This window comes from Herpailurus yagouaroundi, unplaced genomic scaffold, assembly GCF_014898765.1.
Source record: "Herpailurus yagouaroundi ecotype Mexico unplaced genomic scaffold, PumYag 29, whole genome shotgun sequence".
Classification (NCBI taxonomy): Eukaryota; Metazoa; Chordata; class Mammalia; order Carnivora; family Felidae; genus Herpailurus; species Herpailurus yagouaroundi.
The window spans coordinates 78,336,646-78,348,119 of record NW_024412377.1 but is presented as its reverse complement, the minus strand read 5'-3'; the positions used below and the strand labels follow the sequence as shown (position 1 = coordinate 78,348,119).

At 36.2% G+C, this 11,474-nt stretch overlaps 1 long non-coding RNA gene across 1 annotated transcript; it reads right to left on the bottom strand.

The window, feature by feature from the left end:
- Positions 1–8,637: 8,637 nt before the first annotated feature.
- LOC121012534 (uncharacterized) lies at positions 8,638–9,884 on the bottom strand. Its single transcript, XR_005782161.1, has 2 exons — positions 9,644–9,884; positions 8,638–9,033 (listed from the first exon to the last, which is right to left on the bottom strand). It is a non-coding gene; the product is annotated as an uncharacterized LOC121012534 (long non-coding RNA).
- Between the last annotated feature and the right edge of the window lie 1,590 nt (positions 9,885–11,474).

The following is an 11,474-nucleotide window of genomic DNA, read 5'->3' as shown; positions in this document are numbered from 1 at the left end:
GCACTTTTAATTTTCCTCATAATTTAAGAATTGATGAAATTTTGATTATTTCTCTGCTTTATTTTTTCAGATAAAATGATAGTTGTTTAAACTGAAATTTTTTATTATTTTTAATTATTATTAGTTTTTACTAGGTAGGCTTCATGCCCAGCACAGAGCCTGAATGGGCTTGAACTCACAACCCTGAGGTCAAGACCAGAGCCAAGATCAAGAGTTGGATGCTTTGGGGCACTTGGGTGGCTCAGATGACTTGCATCAGACTCTTGGTTTTGGTTCATGTCATGATCTCATGGTTCCTCACAGTTTGTGAGCTCGAGCCCTGCAGTGGGCTCCATGCTGCCAATGTGAAGCCTGCTTAGGATTCTCTCTTCCCCTCCTTCTGCTCACACTTGCTCTCAGGCTCTCTCTCCTTCTCTCTCTCTTTCTCAAAAATAACTAAACTTTAAAAACAAAAGATTTGGACATGTAACCAACTGAGCTACCCAGATACCCCTAAACTGAAATTTGATTCATACTTTGATTTTTGTTATTTCTTAAGGAGTGTTAGCTCTCCATCCCTGTATAAGAATGAAAATGCTCATGGACATGAGCAGTTTCTTGAAAGCCTATTTAGAATACAAGAGAAGTGCCTGACACATGCTCATGAGATGCTGCTTTGAGTAACCAAATGGATGGTATTTCTCAGAGGTAATATCTTGGGAAGGAATTCCTCCAAGAATTCAGACAGATCATCTAGACCCATACATACCAATCCAAAGTGGTTGGGAAAGGAGGGGGTCTGTAAGGTATGTAACCAAAGCAATAAAAATCAAACATCGATTCCAAACAAAATAGCCAACAAAGGATTAATAAAGCAGGGAATATAGAGGACAAAATGGCCTGGGAAATCTTCCTTTCTTCCTTCCTTCCTCCCTTCATTCCTGTCTTTTTTTGAAGGCTATAAAATATTGTCATACATATACTGATGTATTTGAATGTTTACATAATGACATGCAAACCTAAGCACACACGCAGAGTTGGGCCTCATTCTGAGGTACTGTCAAAAATCTGAAATGTAAGCTCGGTATGATTGAGAAGTTAGGCAGGGCAAAATGACCCCCTAGAATTCCCCTGAGATAAGCACTGCTGGATGCTAGTAGTCAGTCCCTGGAGACACTTTAGGTTTGCAGCTATTCTTTAGAAATAGCTGTACGCTGAGGTGGGTTGGGAAGACTCAACCTGGAAAGTAAGTAGATGTAAAGAATTCTGAGAAAGATGCTTTCTATTGTGTTTGTACAGTAAATATATTCATGCTTTGTCATAAGCATGAACCCATAGTATACATAAGCCCTAATTTTTAGAAAAATACCATTTACATGGATATTCTTTTGCATCAAAATCAAAGACTATTTGTAAATTGGGTTCCAAAAATAATTTTAGAAGTGCTGATAATCGGAGACCAGCATGTAGACAGGTAAATCTGGCCTTTTTTACAGTGTGGATATAGGTCTTTGATATAGAGGGGTTATAGTGGGTGGTACTCATGGGAACTAGGACCATGGAAGTTTTAGAGGTATTGTTGACAGCCTATTAATTATCAAAAGTTTATAGCAGGACAGACATAGAGGAGCTGGAACCTTCTGAGAAAAATCCATAAACCTTCCTCCCCCAGTAAGTATTAAGGCATGGCAAATGGTTTCTACAAATGTTCTTTTTTTTACAGGTGTTATAAATAGTATGTTTTCACTTACAAAGTATTTTTTAAGCATAGTGTAAATGGCTTTTGCACTGGGACTTGGTTTTATATTCTGTTCATTTATTTTCTCTCCTTTTCTAGGGGTTGTAAATTCTCTGCTTTTCTCGATTAAGTGCATTTTCTCTTTAAAAAAAAAAACAAATCCCAAATCAATATTCACATGAATAAAAGCTGATTTATTAGAATAATGGATTTAAAACCAAAACAAATGAAATGCTGCTGCTGTAAAAGGGTTTTCCCTTAACAGTCAAAATAAGAAAATTGAATTAATATTTAAGCTTTCATTTCTACAGCTGGTTTGAATATTAATTGCTTGAGTAAATTTACAAATTTACTCTTTACAAACCTAACCCCATTGCTGAAAATCACACTGCCAACCACTATGTACTTTATCTTGTTAGGGGGAATAAAAGGAAAGACTTTCCATGTAGAGTCAAAGAAAATGCATCAAATAATTTTTAATTGGAATTCACCAGCCATGATGACTGTAAATGAGGGTTAAATGGAGAACAGGTAGTGTTCAATAGGAAGCCATTATACAACCATACTGTTACGACCATCTTCTGTCTAAATGGGGCTTTCAATATTTATTTCTGGAGTTGTAGCACACAGTTCTGAAAATGAAAGGAACTATAAGAGTACAGTATGAAAAAGAGAAAAGACACCAAAATTACTGAAATCTAACCCATGTGTCTAATAGCATAATCCCTGACATAGGCATCATTGCTCAGAAAAAAAAATGTGTATATATATATATATATATATAGTTGAGCCTTTCTTTATTTTTTTAAATTTTTTAAATTTATTTTTGAATGAGAGAGAGAGACAGAGCATGAGCGGGGGAGGAGCAGAGACAGAGGGAGACACAGAACTCAAACCAGGCTCCAGGCTCTATGCTGTCAGCACAGAGCCAGATGTGGGGCTCAAACTCACGAACCACGAGATCATGACCCGAGCCGAAGTCGGATGCTCAACCGACTGAGCCACCCAGGCGCCCCTGTTGAGCTTTTCTTTAAACAAGAACAATTAAATGCTGAATTTATTATCCAGAGGACTCTGATAGTTAATAAATGTTACCCTTTCACATATCTTGCTTCCATCAGCTGAGCAGGATTGTAAACTTATGATAAAAACATTTTAATAACCAAAGCACAAGAATTATATGAGTCTGGAATAATGAAGACAGGTAGCAGAACTTTAGGTAAGGTGAAGCAATGCTCTTCCTTTATGTTCCTTTGGGTTGCACTGATTGAAGATTAAAATGGTAGAAGTTTTTATTTGGCACACTTAAAAGATTGGCAAAAATTATCATAGCTGTATAACACAAGCAAATTGTAACAGCCACAGACACGCCCTAGAGCTACTTTACTCCTTAAACACCAGTCTTGTAGACTGCCAATCAATAACCTATGACCTAGATATTCACTGAGTGTTGTTTTGTTTAATCTGCTGAATATTTTTTTAACCTGATAATCTATAATTAATGAAACATCACTTAAAAATTCCAATTTTTAAAATTTTCTTGACAAACTGGAAAGTCTATACCCAAACCTCCATGTGTAATAAGATTAGGTTTTGTCTAACCAAAATAAAGGTTTTGTCTTTTAGACAGGGCACTTGCTCTTTTGGTTACCATACTCTACATCTGTTTCTATCAGTTCCCACTACTAAGGCCAGCTGTTGATAGGCATGAATCATCTTTCTTGTGCTAATACTTTTTTTAAAAATATATATATAACAGAAGAATATAGATTCTATATGAGTTTTCAAGGGCTGCTGTAACAAAGTACAACAAATTGGGTAGTTTAACAGAGAAATTCATTGCGTCACAATTCTGAAAGCTAGAAGTCCAAATCAAGGTATTGGAAGGGCCACGTTCCTTGAACAGCTATGGAGGAATCTTTCCTTGGCTCTTCTAGCTTCTGGTGGCAATTTTTGGCATTCCTCCATTTGCAGCTGCATTAGGCCAGCCTTTATTATTATATGATGTTCTCCCTATGTGACTCTATCCTTACATGGCCATTATCTTATAAGGACATTAGTCACATCCAATTAGCGGCTCATCCTACTCCATTATGATTCTATCTTAACTAAGTACATCTGTAATTAACTTACTACAAAATAAGGTCATATTCTAAGTCACTTCAGGTTAGGCCTTCAACATATCTTTTTTTTTTGCGGTGGAGGGGGGAATCACACAATTCAAGAGAACACCTTCTCACCTCCCAAAATTCATGTCTTTTCCACATGCAAAATATATTCACCCAATCCCAACATCCCCTAAAGTCTTAACCTAAACCAACACCAGCTCTAAAATTTTATCCAAATCTCATCTAAATCAGGTATGGATGAGATGCACTGCATGCTCCATCCTGGGACAAAATCCCATTCCATTCATGGACATGTGAAACCAGGAAACAAATTATCTCCATACAGTAGACATTTCCTTTTCCAAAGGAGAAATTGGAAGGAAGAAAAAGAGATAACTGGTACAAAGCAAGTTGACAACAGAGCAGGGTAAATTCTATTAGGTTTTAAGGCTGAAGAGTAATTATCTGGGACTGGATTCTCTCTTCTTTGAGGCTGCAGGGGTGGCCCTGCCCCTTGACCTGGGCAGCAGCTTATCTTCTGGAACCTAGCAGGACCTGTGAACCCAGATCTCTTCTGTCTTGGGTTTTATTCTTCCTGCATGTCATCCCATCTCTGTTTCTTGCAGTCCAGGCTGGCAATTCTCAAAATTTTGTCAGTCTCTTGTGCAATTTATGAGAACCTAAGACATCTGAGTAGAGGGACTTCCACAAGTCTCTCCTAGATAACCACATCTCTACTCCTGGCTTCTCCTGAGATGGTTGATTGGCTTCACAATCACATGTCTAATCTCTTTAGGACACCGCTGCCCAGCCAAACTCTGCACTGTTTCCAGAGCACACTATCTGGATAGGCTGAGAATTTCCCAAATTATCAGGGTCTGGTTTATTTTTGCTCAGCAGTTCCTTCAATTTCTCCTTTCCTTCTTGCATTTTACTATTTTGAGGCAAGAGCAATCCAGGCTGTGTCTTCAAGTTTTTCCTTGGGAATTCTCTCAGCTAAATATCAAGTTTACTGCTTACAGGTTTTCTGCCACTTTATAAAACAAGAATCACTTTTCCTCCAGTTTCCAAGAATGCCTTCTTCATTTCTATCTGATCCTTCAGCAGAATCACCTTTAACATCTATATTTCTACCAACAGTCTCTTCAAGGCAATATAGTTTTTTTTTTTTCTATCATGTACCTAAAAATTATTCTCGCTTCTACTTATGGCCCTATTTCCAACCCATTTCTACATTTTTATGTATTTCTTACAACAGCAATCCACTTGTTGGTACCAAAATCTCTATTAGTTTGTTGTTTTTTTTGTTTTGTTTTGTTTTGGTTTTGTTTTTAGGTATGCTGTAATAAACTACCACACACTGGATGGCTTAAACAATAGAAACTTATTGTCACGCAGTCTGGAGGCCCGAAGTCCAAAATCAACATATTTGATTAGGGATTCACTCTACTCTACTCCAAGATGACCTGTACCTTAACTAATTATATCTTCCATGAACCTATTTCCCAAAAGAGGTATTCTAAGGTATGATGTACTGCTAGGACATTCTTTTGGGTGGGGGGAACAATTCAACTGGTAACCGTTTTTATATCCATACCTTTAACAAAGGTGAAAAATTTTAAATGAGTAGACTGAGAGGGCTGTTCAATTTTTCTAGAACCCTAACCACTTCTCACATACACATTTCTTGCTGGTACCCTTCAGAATTTGGTACAGTGGCTTATAATTACTATATGACAGAATATAAATTGAGATGGATATAATTCTCTAGGCTTATATATAAACATATTCATTTATATTCCAATAGTAATTTATACAATAATAAGGCAAATGTTATATTCAATATGCAATACAAGGTTTGCAAAGATGCTCCAAAGAATGTAATCCTTAGCTCAAAATCAGTTATGAGTTTGGGAACAATTTATGATCTTCAGATAGAACAAGACTTTCCTCAACTAATAAAAACTGAGTGTAAGAATATGTGCTAATAAAGAAAATAAATCAATATACACCCATACATTAAAATGCCTTTTAAGATTCTGAGTGCTATTTATTAAAAACTAAAGTTTCTTTTCACAATTAATATAAAATGTCTAAATTACCAAAGCACAAATATGCAGATGACTATTTAAGAGACATGGAGATATTTTGTACATGAAACAAAGCATGATATGAATGGTACTTGCCTTTAAATTTAATATATATTAAAATTTGAGGATAATTATTTGCCACCATGGTATCAGGGACAGTGAAAACAATAAATTCTGTTCTATCAACACTTTAACGTGTGGAAATGTAATCTTCTTTAAATATAATGAGTTTTCTAAGAATCATTTAATTTTCTCCCCAGTCTTCTTTCTCTTGCTGTGATTATTATTACTATATTATAAACGTTGAGTTAGTTTTCCTCCTGATCAAACTGAAAGATGGTCAATAAATGTCCAGAATGATGTTACCTTTGGGACCCTTGTTTTTGTACCTAGAACTGTCCCAGAATGTAAATAAAATGGGCTATAGGGAAATATTTAAGTTGGGAAATGACTGAAATTTAAAGACGGATATTGTTTCTGAATATGATGCCTTTCTTTCCAAGTTTTTCCTAAATAGCACACTGCTTTCACTGCTTTGACCACCACAAACTGCTTTTTTTTTTTTTTTTTTATTTACCGGAATGAACTTCTAGAAAGTCCTCATTTATTTGTACTGGAATAGGGTTCAGTTTTTCACAAGTCACAAAGGGATCAATATATGCAATATTATAGGATTCAATGTCAGCATTAAACCACCATATAGACCCAAGTAATAAATAATTTCACATACCTTGTGGTTTTTTTTTTTTCACCATATTCCCAGGCAGTCCCTATTACAGACTCTTTCTTTAAAATGTTTATTTATTTAATTTCAAAGAGAGGAAGGGAGAGCACACATGTGTGCACATGTGGGGGAAGTGGCAGAGAGAGGGTAGGAGAGAAAGAATCCCAATCAGGCTCAGTGCTGTCAGTACAGAGCCCAATGTGGCTGGATCCCGCCAACCATTGAGATCATGACCTGACTTGGAATCAAGTCCGACACTTAACCAACTGAGCCATGCAACTGCCCCTACAGACTCTTACTCTTTCATCCTAGATTTGGAGTCCAGCCTTCACAGCTTCATCTTGCACACCAGCCTCAGGTTGCACTGCACTACATGGTTCTCATGTACTTAACAGCCTCCTGCAATCCTGCCACGATCCACTTATTCCTTAAGATCCTGAGGATCTTATATCTCAGACCCACTTTCATTGATCCTAAAACAATGTCTGCTTTCTGAACAACTTCATCAGATTAAAGCTAACATCATGTCTTACTGAAATGTCAGAAGCCTTCCTCGTTTCTTTTTGTATAAACTGCTTGTTTTTTAACAAAACATATTTATGAAGTGTTACCTGACATCCTAAGACAGACTGCTTTAGAGGAAAAATTGAAGGCATAACCAGGTTTTGAAGCAGAATATTTGATGTGTCCTCTATAAGAAAAATAATACATAATTACAGCTGTTAAATTAAATCTAAAACTGGCTATATAAATCACAACAAATAGCAAACTGTAAAAAATCACAAATACAGCTACATCTCAAAATCCAGAAAAATATATTTTTACCCAATAGCTGTCTTGCCATCTTTATAATACTTCTTTCTTACATATTATTATTTCTGATTGTTTTCTCAAATGAAAATAATCTTGTAAGATCATTGTCAACACAGGAATAAAAATATAATCCAGTCTTTCTTCTAGCATGGTTGATGAAAATTTTTATTAATTATTTAGAAAAGTTTATTTTGGCTTCAAACCTGCTATTGGAAATGTTATATAAATTCTAGGATTGTTTCCAAATTTGCCTAATGCTCTCTTTTTTTCTTTAAGTTTACTTATTTATTTTGAGAGAGAGAGAGAGAGCAAGTCAGGGAGGGGCAGAGAGAAGGAAAGACAGAATCCCAGGCAGGCTCCACACCATCAGCATAGAGTCCATTCCAGGGCTTGAACTCATGAATTCTGAGATCATGACCTGAACCGAGGTCAAGAGTTGGGCGCTTATCTGACTATGCCATTTGGGCACCCCAATTGCTTAAATCTCTTTTGAGCTTCTTTCATGTATAAACGTTAAAAGTTCAGAATTTTTTTTGTACATTTTTATATAATGCCTAGGGTTAGAATCAGTTTGTTGATTAAAGCCTTGTTTTAATTTTTTGGGGTTTGTTTTACCATTATAATTTTTAACATTTTGTGTTATTAAATAGAAATTAATAAGAATCTGTAAAGATGTAACTGGGCAAGTCATTTTAGGCTGAAGCAAGAACATGAGTAAAGGCACAGTCAAGCAGAGACAAAGAGTGAGGTAGACTACAGTGTATGGGTGGGACATTAAGTGAGCAAAAGGAGTAGAAAACAGATAAGGAGAGCCAGATAAGGAGAGAGGCTCACAGTGCTAAATTCTGGAAGTGACTAGGATCAACCAGAATGCTCTAAAATAAAACCTGATACCAGATGATATCATGTATTTCTAAGATCATTAGCATTTATATCAAATAAATTAGGATTTAATTTTAGTGCTATTCATGTTAGCTTGTGAAAATTCATTAGCAATAACTAAAATAACCACAGAAGTGCCTTCAATCTCTCTCTCTTTCTCCCTTTCTCTCTCTTTCTCTCACATACGCATACACGCACACCCCAAACCTAATTTGTATCCCCTATTTAACTTTAAATGGATTTCCAAAGTGACTGTAGTTACTGAAAAGTCATCTGTCAAAACAGAAATTGCACCAAGCAAAGTTAAACAGGAATGGAAGACTTTATTCATGGCTATAGCAATAAATTAGAGAGATCAAAACACAATCTGAACTCAAAGCCATTGAAACAAAAGGTGGAGGAGCTTTTAATAGCTGGGATGTGAAGGACCATATGTCATCTGTGCTTGGTAACTGGACTTACTCAAAGATAAAGTAAATTTTCTCATATCTTCATGACAGGAGGTAGTTTTACAACTTAGAGCAAGATGCCCATCAAAATTAGGCTCCCACCTACAAAATTAGGCTCCAGTCCTACATAGATTAGGAGATAGGTGCACTGTCTTGATGATCTCATTCTATAGAGAGATGAATCCCATGTCCTTGAGAAAAACATTCTTGGGTTGCAAAACTGGCAAGTGCCTTTTAAAGAGATTTATTTCTAAAACCAAGGCAGAGAAAAAATTTACAATTACAAATGTTATAAAGCAAAGATTTAGCAACAGGGATTTCGGTGCCTAAAGTCAGAAAGAAAACTTTCTAATGTTTAGTAAATCTTAAGGGAACTTAAAGACCATCTTGGTGACACTCAACATAAGGAGAATAGGGAGAGATGAGCCTGAGCAGAATGACAGTGGAATGAACCATAGTTAAAATATTTTTACATAAGCACTGCCATAGGAACACATTGCTAGGGCCATCTCAGTGCATTTGAAGGAAACTAAATGAAGGACACCGAAGTTCAAGTTTCTTTCACATCCCAATATATCTACCACTGGGAGAGGACATGAGGCACCATCATGCTTTACAATACTCCAACAGCAATTTCTGAAAATCTGGCTCCCCCAGGGGTTCTTAACTCTTTTCTTCCATATTTGCAGCCACCATGCTGGTCCAGAACTTCATGATATTTCATACACTACAGGGTCAAAACCAGCAGTGCTTCTGTTGCCCTCATATTTCACTTCTAAGTAAATCCAAACTCTAGCCCATAGCCTGTAATTACCTAAATGACCTGTCTCCTTCATTTAGTATATTCTAGGAATTCTGACCAGCTTTCACACCTTGAGCATGTTAAATATTGTCTTGTCTGGGCATTTCCACAGGCTGATTCCCCTGTAAAAACAGGATTGTCTTCATTATCTAATCATTATCAACATGGTGTAGAGAAAAATTTAAACTTACTTTGGTTATTAGTGAGGTTAAATAACTTGCATTTTTGACCTATAGTTTTTGTTTATTATTTCTATGGGGAACAATAATTTCAAAAGGCTTTTGTGTAAGTTTATATAATGCTTTTTACACATATGACAAATATATTTCCCAGTTTTTATTTTGTTTTTATTCATTACTTAAAATATATTCCCCATATTTTAAAAGCTTTATATTGTTAACTCCATCAGATTTTCTTGTATAATTTCTAGTACATTCTTTCTTAACCATCATTGCATTAATTATGCATTGCATAATTGCATCAGAAGCAGTGAGAGTTTATGTTCTTTTGTAGTTGTCCTATTTTTCTTAGAAAAATAACAAGCAAAGTCATTAGCTGAAAGTAAGGATGGAAAGAAATTGTTGGTATTCTGAGGGAAAAGAATAAGGTAAGAAACACCAGGCAGTGGAAACAACAGTTTTGCTGGGCTATACAAATGGACAATTTGACACTTAAGCATTTATTTGACAAATATTTATTGTACTCCTTCTATATTCTAAGTGCTCCTCCAGGCTTTTGTGATACAACAGTAAATAAAAGAGATTTCTGGTCTTATGGAACTTAGGTTAGTGGTCATGAATTTTAAATGAGACAACTGTGATTTTCTCCAGCCATGTTCAGTTGGGCAGGTTTCATTCACAAAGTAGAGAGAACAGGAAATTAACTAGAGTTGGGTTTTTGCAGGTACTGACATGAAATGAAAGAAATGAAAGAAAATTGAAGTTAGACAGGAAAAAAATTATTTTAATCATGAACCATGGAGTTTTAGCTGGTAAGCAATGAAGCGAAAACATCAGATTTGTGAAGGACAATAAACATTGGTCGTATTAATGAAAGGTCGATCTTGATGGAAGTCAAAAGATTGTTTAAATCAGAGCATTAGAGGAACTAGGCTGGAATAAAGAGGTTATTTGAAGAACAGGATTCTTTAATGTGAACTTACTGTAGTAGTAATAATTGACTGTGATAATGTGAATTACAGTGATTCTTTTGTAAACTGAAACAAAATTAAAGCAGATCACAAAACTCTAGGGTGAGTCCTGAGCTTTTGTATTTTTAGGTGTTCCCAGATTATTCAAGTTTACAACCAGAGTAGAAAAACCTACCCTATGGGAATGAATGGTTGAAGTAGCATGGAAGTTGAAAACATCTGAGGAACTGGTAGAGCAGAGAAAGAATCAGCTACATCTGTAGCAGGACTTTAAAAGCACTAAGATTCACAACAGGGCTAGTTTTGAAGATAATGATGGTGATCTAGCTGGAGAGAGAAGAGTAAGTAATCCCCAAGTGGATACTAAGTTTATAGTTGATGGCATGCGATTCAAAGCTGAAGTGGTTTAGTTCTGTTTTTGAGAGAGGAGGGATGGAGAATGGCTTTGAGGCATCAATGAGGAATTAAAAGGTCTCTCACTCAGAGGTTTGAGGGATATGGGGAAACAAAAAGCAGTCACAAAACCATTTGACATGAGGAGGCTGCATAATGTCAAGGCACCTGAATGGCTCAGTCAGTTGAGTGTCCGACTTTGGTTCAGGTCATGATCTCACAGTTCGTGAGTTCAAGCCCCGCACCTTGCTGAGATGCTATCAGCTCAGAGCCTGCTTCAGATCCACTGTGCTCCTCTCTCTCTGCCCTTACCCTGCTCACCTGCACTCTCTCTCAAAAATGAATA